At 42.3% G+C, this 21,752-nt stretch overlaps 1 protein-coding gene across 3 annotated transcripts in view; it reads left to right on the top strand.

The window, feature by feature from the left end:
* Positions 1-21,752, top strand: part of IGF1R (insulin like growth factor 1 receptor) — a 318,275-nt gene that overhangs the window by 193,294 nt on the left and 103,229 nt on the right. The window lies entirely within an intron of this gene.

Here is a 21,752-nt window from a genome sequence, read left to right as displayed (position 1 = left end):
ATAAGCAGCATGCTTCACCATGAATGGAAGTTTGTTTCCCTTTCTCATCTTTCTGGTCATCTGCTGCACAGGCAGGAGGAGCTGTGGGTTGCTTTTCTTCCTTGGAACGTGGAGCACTGCTCTTCCCTGTGCTCATACACTTACAAAGAAGTTCGTCTCCTTGGAAAGTTCTGGAAAAGGGGCTTCTACACTATTGGCCTCTCGAGGAGAACGGTTTTTGTTTCTGTCTTCCTGGAAAAGAGGTGACTCCTGGCATCATCTTTCTAGATAAACTCCTTGCTGTGACGCCATTAGAAGCAATGTTCTTTGTGTTTTGCTTTTGTTTTTCCCTATAGACAGGAATAACATTTTGACTAGAAACTTCCCTGGTGTAATAACTAAGATGGCCTCCTTAGAAAACTCCAGAACAGACCCCTTCACCTCTGTCCCTAGAGAGAAGCAGAAGCAGGTGATGCGCTTTCCTGGCAAGCCACATACCTACCACCTATACAATCGAAGCTTAGAAATCTGTGCTTATATATGTTCATTTTTTGTTTTTACTTCTTTACTTCCTTTGATAAGACAGAAACTTCCGTATTAAAACTGATTTTACTCTGAGGGGCTAAGTGAACAATAATCTGTTGCCCTGTAGAGGTCAAGGGAGTGCTCACAACAGGATCATTGTGCTGTTGTAGTTCAGTTTAGGGGACAGGGGGAATGTTTATAAAAACAAAGTTTTGAAATGAGGACAGGGAAAGGCTTTGTTTACCTGGGGCTCTAGACTTAAGGTACTCATTTTGCCTGCAGAATAATGAAATGCAGAGTTGTAATTAGAAAAGGTTGATGTAATTGATATGTTAACAATTTTTGAGGTTTTTCTCTTTCCACTTTAGGACAGTCATGCAATTATTTTTCTGAACCAAAATCAGAACCATCAGTCGAAGGCTAAAACAGGCCTCGGGAAACACTGTCTTTTGGCAAAGAAAGACAAAGATCCTTGCTGTCTAGCCCAGTGTGTGTATGTGTGTAATGCTTTAAAGAACAATTTTGACAAGAACTCTTAGGATGCAACCTGCAGAGTGATTTTTAAGGAGATGCAGTAGGATTTGTGCAAGTATTCTGCTGTGAGCCTAAGATTTTCAACATGGAAATCTAGCCATGCAGTGACTCGTTCACTTTGGCAGTGTCTGTCTTAGTCTGGGGGAGAGCGTTTGTAGAAAATATTTAGAGACTCAAATACACTCATTTGAGTTTTTGCTGTTAGCAAATAAATGGCAATATGTGTAACGTGGTGAACGGGATGTAAAGCTTTCTTTATATTACCACAGTTAGAATTTAATTTTGAAAGTTCCAAGTTAAACTACTTCCTCTTGCGTCGTTAGGTTGTGCCTCTTGTTTGCTTACCGGCATGTGTGTTCTTGTGTCATTTTGGTTGCTGTGAAATTGCTCTTATCATTCTTTCATCCTTCAACCTGCTATGCCATAATCCTAACATGCTGTTTAGTTTTGTTCAAAATTCATTCACTTTTTTTGGCATCTTTTTTCCCCCAAAAAGTTAGAATATTGGGAATTCATTGGTATTAGTGAAATTCCCACCTAATGCAGCAGTTTTTTTCTCTTACCTCCATAATAGAAGCAGAACAAATTCACTCTAAATGGATTAGAGCTGTCAACTGACAGATACTGTGCCAGATACTGAGGAAACCTCAGAGATACAAATAAGCAGAACAGAGCCTTCTTCATGTTTCTACTTCTCTCTCATTGGTTTGTCTTAGCAATTTTGAGTTGCACTGAAAAGGGAAATTTCATAGGTACACAGTACAACAGTTTTAAATATTTTTAAATAGACTCTTTCAGCCCATGTATTACTGTGTGAAATAGGAGACCTAGCTTTTCTTCCTTCTTACCTTGATCCATAGAGAAAGCAACCCTGAAAGAAGTAAAACTGACCCATTTGAGCTTTCTTTTGTTCCTACCGAGCAATACGAAAGAAGTTCACTGCTGGTTATCGGTCTTCAGTGCTTTTTTCAGAATGGGATTGTTTTGTATTTCACCATAAGTAATAGTCTATTAAATTAACAGTTGCTAGAGAAGAAGCTACATCTATATATGAAATTATCTTGTCAAGCAGTACATTTTCACTATAGCAATGAAAAAATTCTATCCTCACCAGCAGCTGAAACATACGAATACTGCAGAAATTCCTGTGAACTATGTGTTTGCTGCTTCCTTTTGTTTGTTTGTTTTCAGAGCAGATGGGCTTGTTTGCTTTTTGCTTAAACATTAATCAAAAGTCAATTTATGGCTATGTAAGTGGCATTAGATAATTCTCATTCTGACTACAGTAAATAATATCTATTTGTTCATGTTAGATAAGTCTGGGTGGCAGTGAAATGTAAAATAGAATTACATGAGATATGACATATGGCTATGTGTTTTATAAATTAATGCTTTTATGCATGTGGGAGGAGAAGTAATTTAGCTTATTGACAAAAAGAAAAGCAAAGGAAATTCCAGAGAAAGAACAGGATACCAAGACTAAATAAATTTGGAAGACGAAGAGAATATCATAATTTAGGTCAGTCTTTTAAACAAATTGTTACAATTTATATGTTGGGATAAGAGAACTATGAGAAAAGGAATATTCTAAGTCTTGAACATCTTTCTATGCCTTGAAGATGCTTTTATATCTCTTCTGCTGATTACCTGCCAAAAAAAGTATTCAGGGTTTGGGGCATGTCATGCCATACAGCTAAAAACGCTTTTTTCCTAATCTAGCAGTCATATCTATTTACAAATAAATTGCTTGAACTAGTTATGCTTGTGTAAATGTAACTGACATTTCCTTGAGATTAGAAAAAGTTTTGCTGATTAACATTTGTGTATGTGTGTATTTAGAGAGAAGGAGGGATTTTGTACTTACTACAGTTTGATTTGAAATATCTAGAGAAAGTGAGAGATTACTGAAATTACCATAAATGCTCCCTTTTTCATAGATTTAGATCTGTTAATTGCAAGAAATCTGTTTTTAAGTGAATCAATGGGAACTTTTTATTTCTTCCCTAAGATTAATTTAGCCTTGAAAAGGCCAAAAGTTTAATGAAGTTTCTAAATGCCAATCTTTCCCTCCTTCTGTTAAAGAATATGCTTCAAATATAATTACATTTGCATTGTTAAAAATATTAGTAATTCTACAGCCAGACCTCTGAGATAGCTGAGAAACCAAAAGGTGAAGTTAAAAGACATCATCAGGCATCCTCTCCACACACAACATACTGGGCCCACCAAGGAGTTCACATAAGTGTTTCTGCCTTGTTAGCCGTGGAAGGACCTGGGCAGTACCCAAAACTTGGCAAACTCTTCTTGTACCCTGTATTCAGTAGATGGTCAGTAGCACCGAGAGTAGGGAGAAGAATAAATATGTTTCTAATACTTTATTCAATGTACGTTATTAAACAGCGTAGACACTCTGACTTTCCCTGTGAATTGCACCTCAGAATTTTTCATTTACCCTGGATCAGATAGGGCATGATAACCTTTGAGGGGCTTTGTGTGTATGTAATTTGGAATCTAAGTCAGTCAGGCTTTGTCTCTCCCTACTTCCCTTCTCATATTCGTATCTCTCTCTCTCTCTCTCTCTCTCTCTCTCTCTCTCTCTCTCTCTCTCTCTCCCCCCTCCGTCCCTCCCTCCCTCCCTCCCTCCCTCCCCTCTCTCCTCTCTCCCTCCCTCCCTCCCCTCTCTCCTCTCTCCTCTCTCTCTCTTTCCTCTCTCTCTCTTCTCTCTCTACCATTGCTGTCAGTTGAAGTGAGCCTGTGCAGCACTTTGTAGTTGATTGGCAACCTTCTGTTCTACTACTGCATCTGAATCATCACTTGCTTCCACCAGTTTTCTGAATGTCTTACCTAGTGATCCTGGTGGGGAAATTACAGTGATTAGTGTTCCAATTCTTGTTTGCCCATAAGTGTTTCAAAGTAGTATTTTTAAAAACTCTTCTAAGACAGTCTCTCTTCTCATAGTAGATGCAGTGAATCTTAAAGGTACCCTAACTAAAATTTTTGTACTATAAAATTGGCAGCTTTACAAAATAAAAGGTTAGAGGTATGAGCCTGATTAAGGCTCCACATTTGTAACAATATCCTTGGTTTGCCTGGCCCTGTTGTATTTTGCTGTTGTGATACGACTCCTGTCAGTGCTATTTTCATTTAACCTTTGTTTTTCTAAAAGACAGTATAAGTTTTCATTTCTAGGAAGTCTCTGACATCAGCCAAAGGAAAGACACTTTTCTTTGACTATATGTACATTTCTCCTCATTTCATTAATATCAAAGTTACTCTTTCAAATGGCTTATAAAATTTTAAAATTACACCAGTTGCATAAGCCTGCATAAAAAGCAGACTCCTACATAAGCTGACAATGCATTTGTACTGTGGTGTTGAGCAGTTTTAACATCCTCCATTCCTCTGTGCTTCTGCTAGCTACTGCTCTGATAAAGTTATCAAGGTATCATTGGATGCATTGACCAGGATGAAGACACAACAGTATGGCCTTATTAAATTTGGAAATAATAAATAGATGAGTAGAGAATTTAGGAGCAACATAGGCAAGCATAATAGATCTTTACTTTGGGGCCTGTAACTCCAACTACAGATAGAAGAATTTAGGTACAGGAAAAGTTAAGCTCCATTCCCAGTAGTTCTGCTGACAAGTTGGGTGACTTTGGGATGGTTACCTCTTCCTTTCATGATACCACACGGTGATGGTAACAGAGGCACTGTCCAGTCTCTGGTTCATGCACACTGGTCTTCTCAGGGTTCCCTAGATAGGTGACACAGTGGAGAACAGGGCAGTACTGCTGGACTCAGGGACCCAGTTCATCGAGAGGGGCAGTGTTTCTCTTATGCTGCCTTAAAGGCATTGGATGCCTTTTGGAAAGCCAGTGGACAACTCCTGCATCCACCCAAGATTAATGTTAACAGCTTAAAGACTCATTGCAATCAAGGGAAATTATGCAACATTTTGTTGGGATATTTTTAAATAAATGTGTGAACACCTTGTTTTAGGCTTGCTGAATACCCAGGAATTCCTTGACCCAGGAATATAGTATACGGCTGCCAATTATTATATCTCCTCATAAGACAAAGGCAGAACACTTCACTCTTTTTTTTTTTGACACAGATTCTCACTCCATCACCCAGGTTAGAGTGCAGTAGTGTGATCTCGGCTCACTGCAACCTCTGCCTTCTGGGTTCAAGTGATTCTCATGCCTCAGTTTCCTGAGTAGCTGGGATTTCAGGCGCATACCACCATGCCTGGCTATTTTTTGTATTTTTAGTAAAGACAAGGTTTTACCATGTTGGCCAGGCTGGTCTTGAACTCCTGACCTGAAGTGATCCTCCTGCCTTGGCCTCCCAAAATGCTGGGATTAAGGTGTGAGCTGAGCTACCTTGCCCGTCTACCGGACAGTCCACTCTTTACAGGGAGGTATCTTGGTATAAGTATGGAAACCTCTGCAGATGCCATGTCAGTCCATACCTCACCAGCTTTTTGACCCTGTGCTGATAAACTAAGAGACATGGGCAGTGTACCATCAGGAAAGGAAAAGGCTTTGGAGCCAGATAGGCCTGCCTGCATTTGAATCTGGTTTCTACCACTTACTTACATCAGGTTTTCCTTGTCTGTAAAATGGAAGTGCTTGTACCTACCCCCTAGAATGGAAGTGAAGATTAATCCAGACCAACAGTGATGAGTCCAGCATGCCGGAAATGCTCATTTATAACCATGGGAGCTTCAGGGACTTTTGAAATTCGATGACATTAACCTTTGAGGTACATTTTAATTGGCTTGTGTGATGAGGCCTTTCTACTTCTAGTTCCAGAATTGTCTGGTTCTACATTATGTGGGAATTTTTAATTCCCTCCTTTACTCTCCCAAAATTTGCTAAACATCTTCATTGCCATTTGAGTTTTTTAGGAGACAGACTGAGATGAACTTAGGGATGTGAAAGGTTTACTGAGGATAACACCAATGAAAGGAATAGAGGAGGAAGATGATGGGTGTGGGGAGCGGTTCAACCAGAAGTCTGATAGGACAGACATTCTGCCAGCCTTCGGGGAGCTCATTTGTGAAGCCCCCTGTTAGATGGATATAACCGGACCCCTGGGACCATTGCTGTGCTCAGTTACTGGCCAGGAACTGCCTAGGAAGAGTGTGACCTAGGCCAAAAGTTGAAGTGGACCCTAGAAGAGCTAGCAGCTGGAGGCCATCTGCTAGTGACACTCTGCAGCTGGACAGCAAGTCCTTTCTGAAAGAGGATCTGAGCCGGGTATCTCCGTGGTCCAGGTTTTCAAGTTGGAACCTCTAGGTTTGAAAAATACATGTTTTGGGTGAGAGTTTTATATTCTTAAAGGGACATATCTTTCAAACATATGGCTATGGAAGAGGAAACTTGTTTTTGACTTGTAAAATACCAGCAGAGCCTTGCAGTGATCACAACTTATGTGAAATATAGCCCATCACCCACAGTTTACATGTTCACACTAAAGTGCGAGTCTCTCTATGGGTTTTAGAGCTGATTTAGATATGTGCATTGCTAATACAGTCAGCCTAGCCAAGATAGTGCCATCCTCCGCAAGCATCCACTAAGGCATGGAGTCAGCTTCCCATAATTGTTAGATCAGTCCTTGTTTCTTTGCCTTGCTTATTTTCCCTAACCTCTCTGAATCTGCTCTTGGAAGCTTAAGCAACATCATCCTCTGTTTGGCAGAATCCTTCCTTGGCCACCCCAGCATTATGCCCCACACCATTTGACTTACTCATTTGTGAATGCCAACCCAGAATGTATTGCTTTGATTCTTGATTAGAATCTCAACCTCTATTTATTGTTAAGATTATCACCCTTTGATGTTCCCCCCCATCCCACTGTGTCCTTCTAAAGGCACAGAATAGAACATCTTCTGTCAGAAATAACATATACAAATTTGTCATAATACAACTGTACAATAGGCAAATAACTTGTTAGATGATATTACTGAAGATTCTACATCCAATGAAAATAAAAAGAGAAAACACCTTAAAATAACCATACTATTAAAAGATACAGAAGACAACTGGAATAAATGGAAAAACATACCATATTTATTAGACAATAATCATCATCATTAGCAAGATGGCAAGATGTCATTTCTCTCTAAGTTTATCAATGTAATATAAATCCAAACACAACAGATTTTTTTTCTTTTACTTAGATTCTGAGGTTATCATTAAAACAATAACCAAAAAAACTGAACAAGAGCAAGGAGTCCTTACCAGGTATTAAAAACTTCCATAGTGCCTAAATAATTAAAATAGTGAGGTACCAATAGATGAAGAGACAGACCAATGGAACAGAATAGGAAGTCCAAATGTAGATGCAAGTACCTGTGGAAATTTAGTTATTTGATAAAGGTAGCTTCACAAATCATTGGGACTAAGATAAACTCTTAATTTACTGGATTGGGGCATGTAAACTATGGCCCAATCATGCCATCTTTCTTTTCTTTGGAAAAGAAAGTAAGTTAGGTTCATACATTATACCATGTACCAGGCTAAACTCCAAATGAATCCAAGGTAAAAATGTAAACAAAACTATGAAAGTCCTGGAGGAACACATAGTGAGTTCCTTTTTATAACCTTGGAGCAGAGAAAGCCTTTCTAGTTTCAACTCAAAATCCAGAAGCCAGAAAAGAAAACATTCATAAAAATTGAATTTAAATTACAAAAAAACTTTCTGCATGGCCAAAAACCATAAGCAAAGACAGATGCCAAACTCAGAAAAATACTCAAAACTTCTATCACAAAGAGCTAATCTCCCTTGTTTAAAAAACAAAGTAAAACAGAGCTCCTAGAAATTAAGGAAGAGGCTAACAGTTCAATAGGATTTGGGATGAAATATTGAACAGATAGCTCACAGAAGAAGAAACACAAATAGCTAATTAAGCATAGGGAAAAAAAGTTTGATCTCACCCATACCAGAAATGCAAATTAAAACTACATCAAGATACCATTTTTTCACTTCTCATATTGGAAAAAATCCAAAATATTTAATAATACACTCTTTGGAAAACAGCCCCACATGACTGGGAGGACTGCAGAATCTGTAGAGGAGAATTTAGCAATATCTCTCAGGTTACAAATACGTATTCTTTGACTCATCAATTTTGGAGGGGGCATTTACCCCATAGATACACTTGCACACATGTGCAATGACAGTTGTGCAAAGTCATTCATTGTAATGTTGTTTCAAATGGCAAAAGATGAAAATGTCCCCAAAATTCCATCACTGAGGAAATAAGTTAGGGTGACAGTTCCCAAGCTTATTTTCTCATTAGAATCACCTCATGAAGAAAATTAAGGTCTGTGTGATAGTGGCTGGCAGGTGGGCATGGTGGTGGGGATGATGTTTGAACGGAGACCTGAATGAAGGTTGAGAAGGAGCAAGTCACTCACAGGCACAGAGAAAGCCTTCAGGCTGAGACAGCAGAGAAGGACCCTGTGGCAGAGACAAGCTGGAAACAGCACTGCTTCCATGGTCTGGAGACTGGAATATGTGGGTTCTGCCGACACCTGGGGGGGTACCACCTGATAAATCTGCCTTTCAGCTCTTGGTTCTTCCAGCAAACCATGCCAGCTGTGGCTCTGTAGCCATGTCCTCACAAGAGGGCAGATGTTGCAAGGAGGTCTCTCTGAGGTGCTCTGGGAGTCCAGGGGAGTCGAGTGGAACTTGTGACAGGTAGCCACGGGAGGAAGTGATTTTTAGAGTAGGAATTTGCCAAGTAGAGAAGGCAGAAAAGCATTAACTGGCAGAGGAAGCAGCCTACATTACAAGTAACTGCATGTGTATAGGGAACCACTGAGCGATGGGCACTTGATGGGGGGATACCATGTTAACATGTTAGCAAGGAACTAGGTAGGGGTACTTGACTTGGGGGCAGCAGAAGCAGGTGTGAGTGTTGGAGAAGAGGAGAACTGAGTGTTTGGCAAGACTTGAGTGAGTGCTTATTGTGGACCAGACACAAATCAGAATATAGCAACTTGGCCTGGTATGCTCAGGGTCTACTGAGGTGGAGAGACCTGCAAGTAGAGTCTGAATACAGTGTTAAAAACACCATCTGCAACATTGACACAGTGCTACCGAAACCGATTTCGGAGCCCTTCTGCAGGAAGTGGGATGGCCAGGGCAAGGGAAGCCGTGGAGAACAGTGGCCTCTCCCGGGCAGGCAGGGTAAGGCCTAGAAAGAATAAGTTGAATGAAGGTTTGTGTGTGGCCCATCCAGGGACCTGCGACAGGAACACAGCAGCTGGAGGAGGGGGTGCTTCACATGCCAGGTGGGCAGGGCCGGGGTGGGGCCAGATTCTGGGGGAGAGGGCTGGCCAGGGGGTGGCAAGTGAGTACTCCGTTGCTTCCTGCAAGGAGCTTTTGTTTACGTTTTAAGCTCGGACAGTCTGGCTGTCTGGCCAAGAGTGACAGCGTGACTTATCATCAGAGCAAAGCACCAAGGAGCACATAAGTGAAGTGGAGATCCCTCCTGTGTTCAGCCTCTCCCTACCTGTTGCCTTCTCCTACCTTCCCAGTCCTCCATCAGTACCCTGGGGCCTTGCCAGAATCTCAGAAAGAATCTCTGGAATCTGGCTCCGGACCTCTGAGGTGATTATGCACCTAGAGGCAGCCCCAGGTGCTGCCTAATTTGGGGGAGCAGCACCTCCCGCTGGAAGCTGGGAAGTTTCCCCTGGCTGGGGGTCCTGTGAGTATGGGGAGGCCAGAATGAGGAATGGGTTGTGAGTCAAGACCAACCAGAAGGGGACTTACCAATGTCAGATGATAGCCTGGGTGAACTACACCCTATGTGGAAAAGGCAAGGTAACTGGTTATTTCTTGTCAAGTGAGCCTAATACCACCTTGTTTCTTTTTATACATGCTCCCAAACTCACCCCCTCCGAGTGAGATCACAGCCAGGAACTTGCAGGGAAAGGGACTAACGGGGCATCTGATTCACCCGTGTGCCCTTAATGGCGTATTGTGTGAATAAAGCAACAATTTTTAGTACAGAGACTTAAAACAACTTCTGCAAAGACAGAACTAAAAATTAATCTTAAAAGGTGGAGGGTGAGGGTGGAGGGCAGGAAGGAGGAGAAACTAAATTGCCATTCTCTTTGGAGACTTTCTAAAACCTAAGATGAAGAAGAGGAGCCGAATTATGGAAACAAAACCTTTGCGGTTTTCCACAGAACAAAAATGATGTGAAGCTGCAAGTCAGCAGTTCTGGCGCAGGGGCTCTGGGGGACGCCCGCTCCCCAGCTCTGGTGTGCGCCTTTCCTGCTCTCCCCTCGGAGGGGCTGAGGCTCCTTTTGTCTGGAGCGCGCCCCACCCCGCCCCGGGCGAGGGAAGAGGGAGCGGGCACCCAGCGCCCGCGCCGCCGTGGACCAAGGTTGTTTACTACTTTCCACTCCGAATAACACGCCAATCACCAGGGCCCACCCTCCCCGCCGGCCAATCGGTGCGTTGGGAAATTCCACCTTTCCGCGGGGCTCGGGCAGCGACTGGCTGGAGTGTCTTGTCAGTCAAGTGGCATCCCGCAAGGATGCAGCAGGAGTATTAGGGACGCGATCACCAGAGCAGAGGAGGAGCAACCCTCCCCGTAAACAAGATGTGTTCCCCCCACTAGGAAAGCGGGTGGGGGGGCGGAGGAGCTAAAGTACATCCCAACCCCAGGGCCCCGCCGCAGCGAAGCGGGCCGAGCGCAGAGTCGGGGAATCCCTCCACCTCCCGCCGCCGCTGCAGTTGTAAACACGTTTCCCTCCATGTCTGTTTTCCCTTCTCTCTCACCGTGGCCATTACGGGCTGCTGTTTACAAAAATTCTGCAGGCCTTTGACACCCCGTCCTCCCTTCCCCCGACATCCCTGCCCTTATTCTGTCTTTTTTCTCTTCCTCCTCCTGGTGAGCACAGCATACTGTGCTCAGGCTAATTTTCCTTTTATTGCTCTCCATGTGGGACAAGTCATGCTTTATCAACATGTACCATTTTCTACAAATGCCGCCCTTCCTCTTTAAATTGCTTGGATGGGCAGATCGATTTTGTTTAGCAACACTGCAGCAGAAACAAGGTGCATCTCTGGAAGGACTGGGTGGTTTTCTCGTTATTGTTGCTGGTTTGGGTCACATCGAATGCTATTTTAAATTCTGTGTTTTATTCCACGATGGGTCTTGAATTCTTTCCCCATTCCTAGGTTTGAAATATGTTTCCTCCCTTAAAAAAAAAAAAAAAAAAAGGCAGTATTGTGTTGAACCAAATGTTTTTCTACCTTCTCCTGTGATCTGAATCAGGTTTCCCATTTCCAGCAGTACAATGTGGTTGTATTCAGTGTGATAGGGGCGTAGTGGACATGAATTATTTGCGACAGGGCTGCCTGGAAGATGCGGAGCGGAGTTTGCGTGGCCCGGAGCAGCTCCAGTGTTTGACGCTTCTCTGTGTCACAGAATCCAAGCAGGAAGCACAGGCAAAATGGCAAAATACAGCATGTGGCATTCAGTTCAAAAATGCCCTTTTTTAGAAGTCAGTATTCTAAATGACATCCAGTCTTGTTTAGTTTTTTTAAAGAAAGGATAAATAATCTATGAAGATGGTTTGGAATATTTTGTGAAAAGCCTTTTCAGCATAAAAAAGATGATCTTGAGGATCTGGTTTGCTGAGTGGAGGATAAGCCTCCCTCCTGCGATTCTGAATTGCTTTTTGGTTTGTAGGAATTTCAGGGACACGTTGCAAAGCTGTGGCTGCCTCAAAGGGTCGGTGCCATGTGCCCATCTCAGCCCCTGTGGCCTCTGCACTTTTCCAGTAATGGGGCACTAGAGGAGAAATGCGGGAAGTGGAGGAGGAGGGGAAGGTACATTGCAAATAGAAATGTAAGGCGTGACCTGGGTGGCCAGGATGTGCCAGAGCAGCCTCCAGACCTACTTAAATCCCAGGAAAAGTCCTTCCTCAAGTTAGGCACATCTGACTTGGATTTCTCTCTGTTTTTTTCTCTTCCATTTGTCTGTCTGTGAGCCCTCCCCCACAAGGAATAGTTTTCCAGACTGGTGGAATTGATGGAATTAATGCATATCATGGGTATTATTGGTGGAATATGTTTAACCTTTGTTTCATGATTTGAGAGGAATGGTTCTTGTGTATCATGTGGTGACAGCAGGTTAAGGAGAGTGCCAGAGCTGGGGCAGAGTTCTGCCTCAGGGCCACGAAGTTCTGGGTGTCATGACACTCTTATGAAGTTACAAAACCGGGCAAGTGAAGGCAGAAAGACACTATAATGAAGTGTGCTCCAGTGATGTGTGCTCCGGCTTCTCTCCCTTACTCATCTGGGTCAGGTGCTTTCGCCACAGTGAGCCTGGGTGTCCCCTGCCTGAGATGGGAACAGTGATACCAATGTGAGGTTGTAGGACTCAATGAAGTGCCTTAGGGATTTTGCCTGGCACTCCGCTGGGCTCATGAGGTGCCTAGGGTTGAGACTTTCCCTTCTCTGTCTGGTAAATCATCTCCCCCATTCTTTCTTCTGTGGCACTTCATGTGAGCCTCGTAATTTACTCAGGGTGGCTGGGTGAACTCATCTTTTGCTGGGTTTCTGCGTCACCTGCTCCTTTCTGGCCAGGTCAGCCTGTTCATTTTTTCCATGCCAACAGCCTCTAAGTGCCAGTAAGTCACGTCTGAACAACCAAAGCATGTTTCCCTGCGGGAGAATGCCAGGGCAGGCGGGTCTGGGAGCCAAGTGGATTTCTCCTGTTCAGATAAGTTGGGGGAATAGAAGAGCCCTGTGACTTGAGACAAGCTTTGAGTGACATCCAGTGAATCTCCCACCACTACTTTAATCCCCACCCCAGTGTTCTGGTTCCCTCTTTCCTGCGTGAGACAGTACAAGTACCCTGGCCTGACTTTGATTTCTACTCGATCTGTCTTTAGCCTGCCTTGGCCTTTGTTCCCCTCTCACTCCCTCCACCTCCCCCGCAACACGTATGGAGTACCTTACCCTGCCTTCCTAGTTCTGGAATGGCTACCCCTGTGCCAGGCCACCCCATTTTCTAGAACCAACTTCATACAGCCTCTGTGCATCCCACTGTACTATTTCCTTGTCTGTTTTTCCTGTCAATCTTGCCTTCCGCAGTAATGGGACACTGATGCTGTCTGGTGGTGTGTTCTCCCACAGTCATCTTTTCCTCCCTTGGTTGGGGTGGGGAGCTTTCTATATGTCCCCCCATGAAAGTGAGGGCAGTCTCATTTAATGGCACCATGGGCTGCGGAACCAGGCAGGCCTGTGTGTCTGACTCCACTTAAGCACTCTCAGCACAGCGTGGGCACCTCGGACCCAGACAGATGCCCCAAGCCTGTCTTTCTGGAAAAGGAAGTAGTAATACCTTTTCCTTGAGGGAGTTGTGAGGATTAACTGTGCCTGACCCTGAATTTGTGCCTTGCAGGTACTCAGGAAGTGAGTTATTATAAGCAATGCTTTTTATCATCCATAGGTGGAGATGTTATCTACACTATAGGACTGCAGAGAGCATTATGGAGAATTATGCAAAATCACTAGGACTTGATTAATATTTGTTTACCTTTCCCCCACATGGATAGATGCCCTTTATTATACTTTTGACCCCTACTTGGCAAGCCCTGGACAAATATTGATTCAACAAAAAATTAGCTCTTTATGTGTATACACTTAGAACCTGTTGCTTTGTCAGTAGTGGTTTTTATGAAAATGAATGCTTATAGGTCAGACTTCTGGAAACCCTAATCTGAGGGAATTGGGCCAAATAGGAAAGTGAGCCCCTTAAAGGCAGTTGTCTGACCAGTACTTGGGGCACAACAGGTTCTTGCTAAATCACTGTGTGTTTTTAAATTAGTGGAGTTATTAGGTTGAAATTCTGAATAGCAAGAAAAATAATAATTGAGGTGCTGCCAGCTTCTTGATGCTGGTGCAACTGGTCAGTTTGCAGAAGCAGGCCAGTTCTTGGAGCAGAGTGGCCATAAAGGCTACAACATGGTGGCCAAAGCATGAAGCTGCTGTATAGTGGCAAGGTCACAGTGATTTCCCCGCGGCCACTGTTTAGAGGGAGACAGGATGTGCTGAGCTGTGCCTGCTTCTGTAGAAGGGGCCTTCTCCAAGTCTGAGTAGCCTTAAGCCATTAGGACTGCTGAGTCTTTCTCCACAAAAATATGTGGGAGGCCTGCAAGGCACGTGCTCAACTAAGCTCTGGGGCTACAAAGATCCAGCGCCATGCCCCTCCTTGGAGGCCCTCATTGTAGACGAGGACCATCGTAGCCTTCCTGATTAAAGCAGGAATTGTCCAATCAGGCTATATGACATGCATGGTCCATAGTTGTCACCAGGGGAGCTTTTCTGACTATACATCTATAGCCCTGTGACTTGAGCCAGTCACTTAATTTCCCCTAAGCCTTGGTTTTCTCCTCCTGGTAGCAGAGAGACTATCAGAGTGAGGGGCAGATGCAATAGCATATGTAAAATGCTTAGCGTTGGGCCTGGCATTTAACTGCAATAAATGTTAGCTCATATTTTACTATGACATAGATGCTGTATGCCTTTTGCTGAGTATTAAAGATATTGAACTGTAGCATGCATACTTGCATGAATCAGTCTGCTGAGTTATTTTAAGTTTGCATTTGAAAATAAAGGGTGGATTGCTATCCAAATATAAAGAATTGGAACCAGACTCTAAAAGGATGTTTGCTGTTCTTTAGCAAAATACCATTCTTCTTAAGTTTCATTCAATCATTCCACAAAAATTTAAGCATCTGTTTTGTCCCAGGCAGGCACTGTGCTTGTAATGGGTGTGCAATAGCAAACAGAACACTTGCTTTCTGCTCACACAGAGCTGACTGTTGGGCAGAGAATTTCGACAATAAAGAAATATAAATGTGATGAAGGGGAAACCCTTTGGTACTACCTGCTATATGTTTTAATATTTAAATGTTGACTTAGGGAGGTCTTTCCATCTAAAAGTAATGATTTGCCCCTTCTCCTGCAAATGACCCCTTTCTCTGTAGGCAACAGGAACCATCTTTTTAAGTTTTGGGTGAGAGGTTCTGTTTTTAAGGAAGAAAGATATTTTACAATCGAATGTACAACTGAGATAATGCTTAGGAGAGAGAATGTTTATTGGGTTTGTGCCTTGGAAGTTGCTTAGGGGAAAGACTTGTGTGCAGTTGGAAAGGTGATGCTTTAAAGCAGCTTCTATAAAGTGACCCCATAATTAAACTGTTCTGTGCACATCTTTATTTTTTAATTTTTTTTTTTAAATTGAGACAGAGTCTCACTCTGTCGCCCAGGCTGGAGTGCAGTGGTGCGATCTCAGCTCATTGCAACCTCTACCCCCTAGGTTCAAGCAGTTCTCCTGCCTCAGCTTCCTGAGTAGCTGGGATTACAGGCGTGTGCCACCACATCTGGCTAATTTCTGTATTTTTAGTAGAGACAGGGTTTTGCTATGTTGGCCAGGCTGGTCTTGAACTCCTGACCTCAAATGATCCACCCACCTCGGCTTCCCAAAGTGCTGGGATTATAGGCGTGAGCCACCACACCCAGCCTACGTCTTTAAAAATAAATGTAAAATACCCAAAGCTCACAGTTCCATTCTTCCATTTAGTCCAGCACCATTCAGTCGAATTTTCCACCATGATGGACTGTTCTATGGCTACCCTTTCCAATACAGGAGCCACTAGCCACATTTGGCTATGGAGCGCTTGAAATGTGGCTAGTGCTACTGAGGAACTGGATTTTGGATTTTTTTTAAGTTTTAATTTAAATTCGAATAGCCACATGTGGCTAATGGCTACTGGACATCACAGATCTAAACACAGGATTAACTGACAAAATTCTTTCCTCTTAAAAATATGTGTTTATTTTGATAAGGATAACTGAGACCTGCACATTTAATTTTTCCTGTCATATTTAGGGCTCATAAAGGGGGTGGTATGCACATTTTAAAAAATGCAACACAACCAATTACAGCAGCTGTTCTAATTGTACACATTTCCTGGAGCTGTTGGTGTTGATTATTGGCAAACGCTAAGTACTTGTAATGATCTAAGACTATAAGACACGCGAATCATCTTCTGTAACTTGAGTATCAGTGGATTCAAGCGTTAAGGAAAATGATTGAGAGAAAACAACCAAGAAAGTTTTTTTTTTTGAGACAGACTGTCGCTCTGTCGTCCAGGCTGGAGCACAGTGGCACGATCTCAGCTCACTGCAAGCTCTGCCTCCTGGGTTTACGCTATTCTCCTGCCTCAGCCTCCTGAGTAGCTGGGACTACAGTTGCCCGTCACCACGTCCGGCTAATTTTTTGTATTTTTTAGTAGAGACGGGGTTTCACCATGTTAGCCAGGATGGTCTCGATCTCCTGACCTTGTGATCCGCCCGCCTTGGCCTCCCAAAGTGCTGGGATTACAGGCGTGATCCACCGCGCGCAGCCCAAGAAAGTCTTAATGGTTCTGTCAATCAGGTGACTGTCGGTTCATGGCTATTGAAAAGCTTTTGTGGCTATGAAAATAAACTACATTTTAAAAATTTTGAAACAAAATTGAAACTTATTTGAGTTTAAAATTTTAGTTGAGTTGATTTTTATTTCTTCTTTTGGTTCATTTGTAGTTTTCCCCCCTGCTTCGTTGTTTCCTCAGATTTGGAGAATAAATAAAGGCTGGCTGGTCAGTTTCAGTTTTATTTAAATTCATTTTGTCTTCATTCCTTTTAATCTAGCACAGTCCTGTGATGTATTGGGATCACAGTGCTCTGGGAAAACATTGAAATATAAAAACATTTTCCTGAAAACATTTCCAGTTATATTTAATTTTCCTTCTTGAATAGAAAAATATTTCCAACTTAATCCTCCCTCTCCTCTCTTGAAATGAATTGCATGCTTTAGAAATAACATCAATCCACCCAAGTACACAAGGACAATCTCAGCCATTTAATGGAGATATAAAGGCTCAGAGAACTCTGGGCTTCGGAGGCACAGACTCAACCTTTCAGGAGGCTAATAAACGTGGACAAGGTCTCGCCTGGGCTTCCTCCTCCATCGTGCAGCACAGCACTCCGTAGCCAGGGTTTGCCGGAAGAAATCTCATCGTCATCCTTATCAGCACCCCACTTTTATTTTTTAGCAGCCAAACTTCCTCTTTCCAAATTTCGTGTGACATCTGGGACCAGCTATGCTTGAAGGAGTCTGAACATGCCACAGAGTGGCTCACTCTTTTAAGGGAGGAAGGCCAGTAAGCCTTCCTCAGTGGCAGAATTCTACTTTCAGTCTACCCTTTGATTCTGTTGTGGTTGTTCCTTAGAACTTTATTCTGCTAATTAGGAAGCCCAACCTCCAGGGAAGGTTTAGTAAAATGTCATAATGGAGGGGGAAAAAAAAAAGTCCAACTAGAAACACATCCAGTTTGAGCTCCACTGGGCTATCATTCCAGTTACAAAGCCTATGTATATTGAGATCGGTGTAAAAATTCAGCATGTCCACCTGCATAATAATGACTAGTGTGTTGAAAGCACATTTCATTTAGTTTTGCAACAGCCAATGAGGTAGATTCTACCAACATTGTTTTACTGAAGAACAAATGGAAGCCTGGAAGAACAAATTGTCTACCTCACATACTTCGTAGGTGGTAAACACAGGATTTGAACTAAGACATACTTGATTTTAAAGTGTTTGCTTTTCCTTTGCACTACTGCATCTACGATCTTTGCACTGAGACATTCTAGAATATTTGGTGTTGCATGTTTTTGCCCTAAGAAAGCGCATTAAAATGAAACTTTCCAGTTTGTAAGCTTTGCCCTCAAGAAGGGAAAGAACTTACAAGGTTTCTAAAACAAAAAATGAAAAGTAACTTTATTGTATCTGGGTTTTCTGATTAAATAATGGTTTTTGTGAGCTTGTGAATTTGTCATTGTCCAGATAGCCAGGATTTTTCCTTTTAATAAATGTCACTTTTAAAAACAAACATCACATTCTTAAATACATGATTAACTGTATAGCTTGATTTTGTTTTAAGATGTCCCAGCCTAAACAAACATCACATTCTTAAATGCATGATTAAGTATATAGATTAATTTAGTTATAAGATGTCCTAGCCTAAATATAAGAAGGTATATGTGTTAGAATTAATTTCTTCCATAAAGAGAAAGAAATTCAGGAATTGTGGTTCTGTTGGTCTTCTGTATTGTATATTTTTGTGCAAGCAGAGCAGCATGCCTTGGTTCTTGGTTTCATGACTACATGCATAGTTTCTTGAAGTTTTTTCTTTTGAGATGGAGTCTCACTCTGTCACCCAGGCTAGAGTGCAGTGGCTCAATTTCGGCTCACTGCAACCTTCACCTCCCGGGTTCAAGCAATTCGCCTGCCTCAGCCTCCCGAGTAGCTGGAATTACAGGCATGTGCCACCACACCCGGCTAATTTTTGTATTTTTGGTAGAGACGGGGTTTTGTCATGTTGGCCAGGCTGGAGTTTCTTGAAGTATTGACTAATCCTTGACTCTTAACTATATGATCAAAGACTTTTGAAATGGCACACCGTTTCTGAACACTTAGGCCAATTTCAGTTGCTCATATCCAAAAATAAGTCAGACCATCCTGGTAGAAATTTGGACCTTGAGTATCTCAGATTCTTAGTAGATTTCGAACTCCATGAGAGCAGGAGCCAGGCCTCTCACAGCACGTCTCTCCAATATGCTCAATAAATATTTGTCAAATCAAGCAATGACCAGATGATGAAATACATTAAAGCCTTAGGGAGAACTGAGACTACTGCACCAGTTTTTGTGCACTATCATGCTGGAAATCTTTCCAACATATATTCTGTACTTCTTTGCTTCTTATTCCAGTGAATATAATTTAATCATTTCTGGCCAACTTGAGGACATCAGCGAGCATAAATTGTTGTATTATGCATAATATAGTGATATCCTCAAGGCCGAGTGGGAGGCAGTTTGCCCTCTGCTGAAGGTTTCTTGTGCTTATTGTGTTCTTATGGTTTGGTTTTATCATTTTTATGTCTCCATTTCTGTTTAATAGACTTATTTCAGTAAGAAGAGAAAGCTGTCTCCATCAGCACCTCTGTAGGTGATTATTTGCCACTTCCTTTTTGCTGTGAGTGCTTTGAAAACAGATTTCTAAGCTTGTTAGAATTATGTGTTTAGAGTAAATAGGCAGTAAGTGAAACCAAGCTTCTTCCTGGTGCTTGACTACCCCAGAAATGTATATTTGCTGAATAGTTGAGTTCTGGAAAGGTGTGTGAAAAATTTATTCCTTTGCATGATTTTTTTTTTTCTTTTACTTCCCTCCCTCCCTCCCTCCATCTATGTCTCTGTCTTTCTCTGAACATCTCTCCATCTCAGTCTGTCTCTCTTATGATAGTTGCTAGAATAATTTAAAGGAATGTAACTCATTTACCCACATTGAAGCCCAACTCAAGTAGTGAAAAAACATCTTCCAAATGAATGCACTTTCCCCTTGATGTGCTATATACAAGCCCTTGGCACACCTAGTTCAATGACATAGTATTTTAGAAAGTCCTCCTTATACCTTGCTGTCAGATAAATATACATGCAGGGACATTCTGAAGAAGTTTGTTATACGTCTTCTCCCCTCCTGCTATTAGCTCTTCCCTCCTAGTCTTTCTCTTTCACCATGTCCACCCTAGTAGGGAGGACCCTTATCATACCCTCTGCATGCAGCACTTGTGCTTCTTAGTGTTCAGAACCCCAGCCTCCATGGCCTCTCTTGCAGTTCTCAGGTTAGGCCCTGCTTCTAGGGGACATTAGCTTTCCACCCTCCACTACATACTTCTTAGTTGTTGCAGCCTTTGCAAGCAAAACTTGTTTTGATTTGGGAGACAGTATGGTCTGATAGAGCCTAGATCCTGAGGTGAAGACATTCTGAGTTTGCATCCCATTTTTACCACCTCCCAGCCTCTGATGTTGGACAAGTCAGCAAATCTTTGCACCTTAGTCTGCTTTCTGTAAAAAGGAGCTTATGGGGATGTAAACAGAGAAGCCTAGCACAGCTCCTGGTACAAAGCGTGGACTAAATCCATGGCACACTCACTCCTTTCCTTTCAGTAATACTGCCTAAATAGGGCACATGTACCTAAAAGGATTTTGTATGTTCCTTGACAGCAGAATTCTCATCTTCTATTGCATATCCCATAATGCTGGGAACACCAAAATAAAAATGATAGCTTTTCACATTCACTTTTGGCCTCAATTTTTTGTTATTCCCTAATGAGGATCATTTCATTTGGGGCTGGTCTCTGGAAAAAAGTAGATCAAGCTTTTCAGATGAGATTTTGGTGAAACCCTAACTCTTTTTATTGCCTTCACTACCACATAGTGGTGGATCAGGAAACTGTTGGGCTTGTGATGCTGGGAAATTGCTGCTAATGCAATAAAGATTTTTGCTGTTGAAAGAATGTGATCTGTTTTATGTATAACATGCAAAGAGCAGAAGCATATATTATCTGTAGCAGATGATAGAGCAGGGCATATGGGCAAGTTAGAAAAACACAGTTCTTACTACATTTAAAGAAAAAGGACAAGGAGTTGTCACAAGGATCCAGGAGAGTCGCACATAATTTTCTGTTGTGCTGCATTTTGTTGACTATTCCTCTTTGCATCCTTCAACCATCTTACTGTCCCACTTTCACCCCACTGGAAGACAAATCTAAGATAAATTAAATGCTAGGCAATATGTCAGAATGGAAAGGGCCCTCAACTTGGGATGCCCAGCTCTCTACCAGCTTGAATAAACTCCAGCAACAGTATTTCTCTAGGAATCATCTGTAAAAAGTAGAGGTTTGTTATATCTCTATAATAGGGATTCACCTTATTTATTAAACTATCAATGACATCATCTTGAAGTGCACGACTTCTAGTAACTCTGGTTCAAGTGCAAGGAATGCAAAGTTAAGTGTAATTGGGGTGGGATTTTTGTCAGTCTTTTATTGATTTGCATGTATCCTTATAGTGCAAAGGTCTTTTTCTCAGTTTAGTTGATGATCATGCTGTAAGCTGTTTTCTTTTGCTTTATCAACTTTTAAAAACGTTTATTAACTTTTAAATTTGAAATAATTTCAGACTTGCATAAAAGGTTACAAAGAGTACCAGGAGTTCTGGAACACCCTCCATCCAGTTTCCACAGATGTTAACATCTTACATAACCATAATACAGTTACCAAAACCATGGAGTTAACACTTACACAGTGCTGTTAATCTCCAGACTGAATTCAGATTTCATGATTTTCCCACTGATATCCTTTTTTTTGTTCCAGATCCAAGAGACGATCCTACCTGGCATTTATTGTGTTCAGTTTTTCTAATTCTGGGATGTTTTCCTGAGTTTTCTTTTTTGTTTGTTTTTTTTTTGTTTTTGAGACGGAGTTTTGCTCTTGTTGCCCAGGCTGGAGTGAAATGGCCTGATCTCAGCTCACCGCAACCTCCACCTCCCGGGTTCAAGCGATTCTCCTGCCTCAGCCTCCCAAGTAGCTGGGATTACATGCAGGCGCCACCACGCCTGGCTAATTTTGTATTTTTAGTAGAGACGGGGTTTATCCATGTTGGTCAGGCTGGTCTGGAACTCCCAACCTCAGGTGATCCGCCCACCTCAGCCTCCCCAAAGTGCTGGGATTACAGGCATGAGCCACTACACCCGGCCTTCCTGGGTTTTCTTTAGTCATTCACCATGTT

The sequence above is a fragment of the Trachypithecus francoisi genome, unplaced genomic scaffold (assembly GCF_009764315.1).
Source record: "Trachypithecus francoisi isolate TF-2019V2 unplaced genomic scaffold, Tfra_2.0 Lachesis_group3, whole genome shotgun sequence".
In the NCBI taxonomy this organism is placed as follows: Eukaryota; Metazoa; Chordata; class Mammalia; order Primates; family Cercopithecidae; genus Trachypithecus; species Trachypithecus francoisi.
This window is presented reverse-complemented; position numbering and strand designations above follow the sequence as displayed.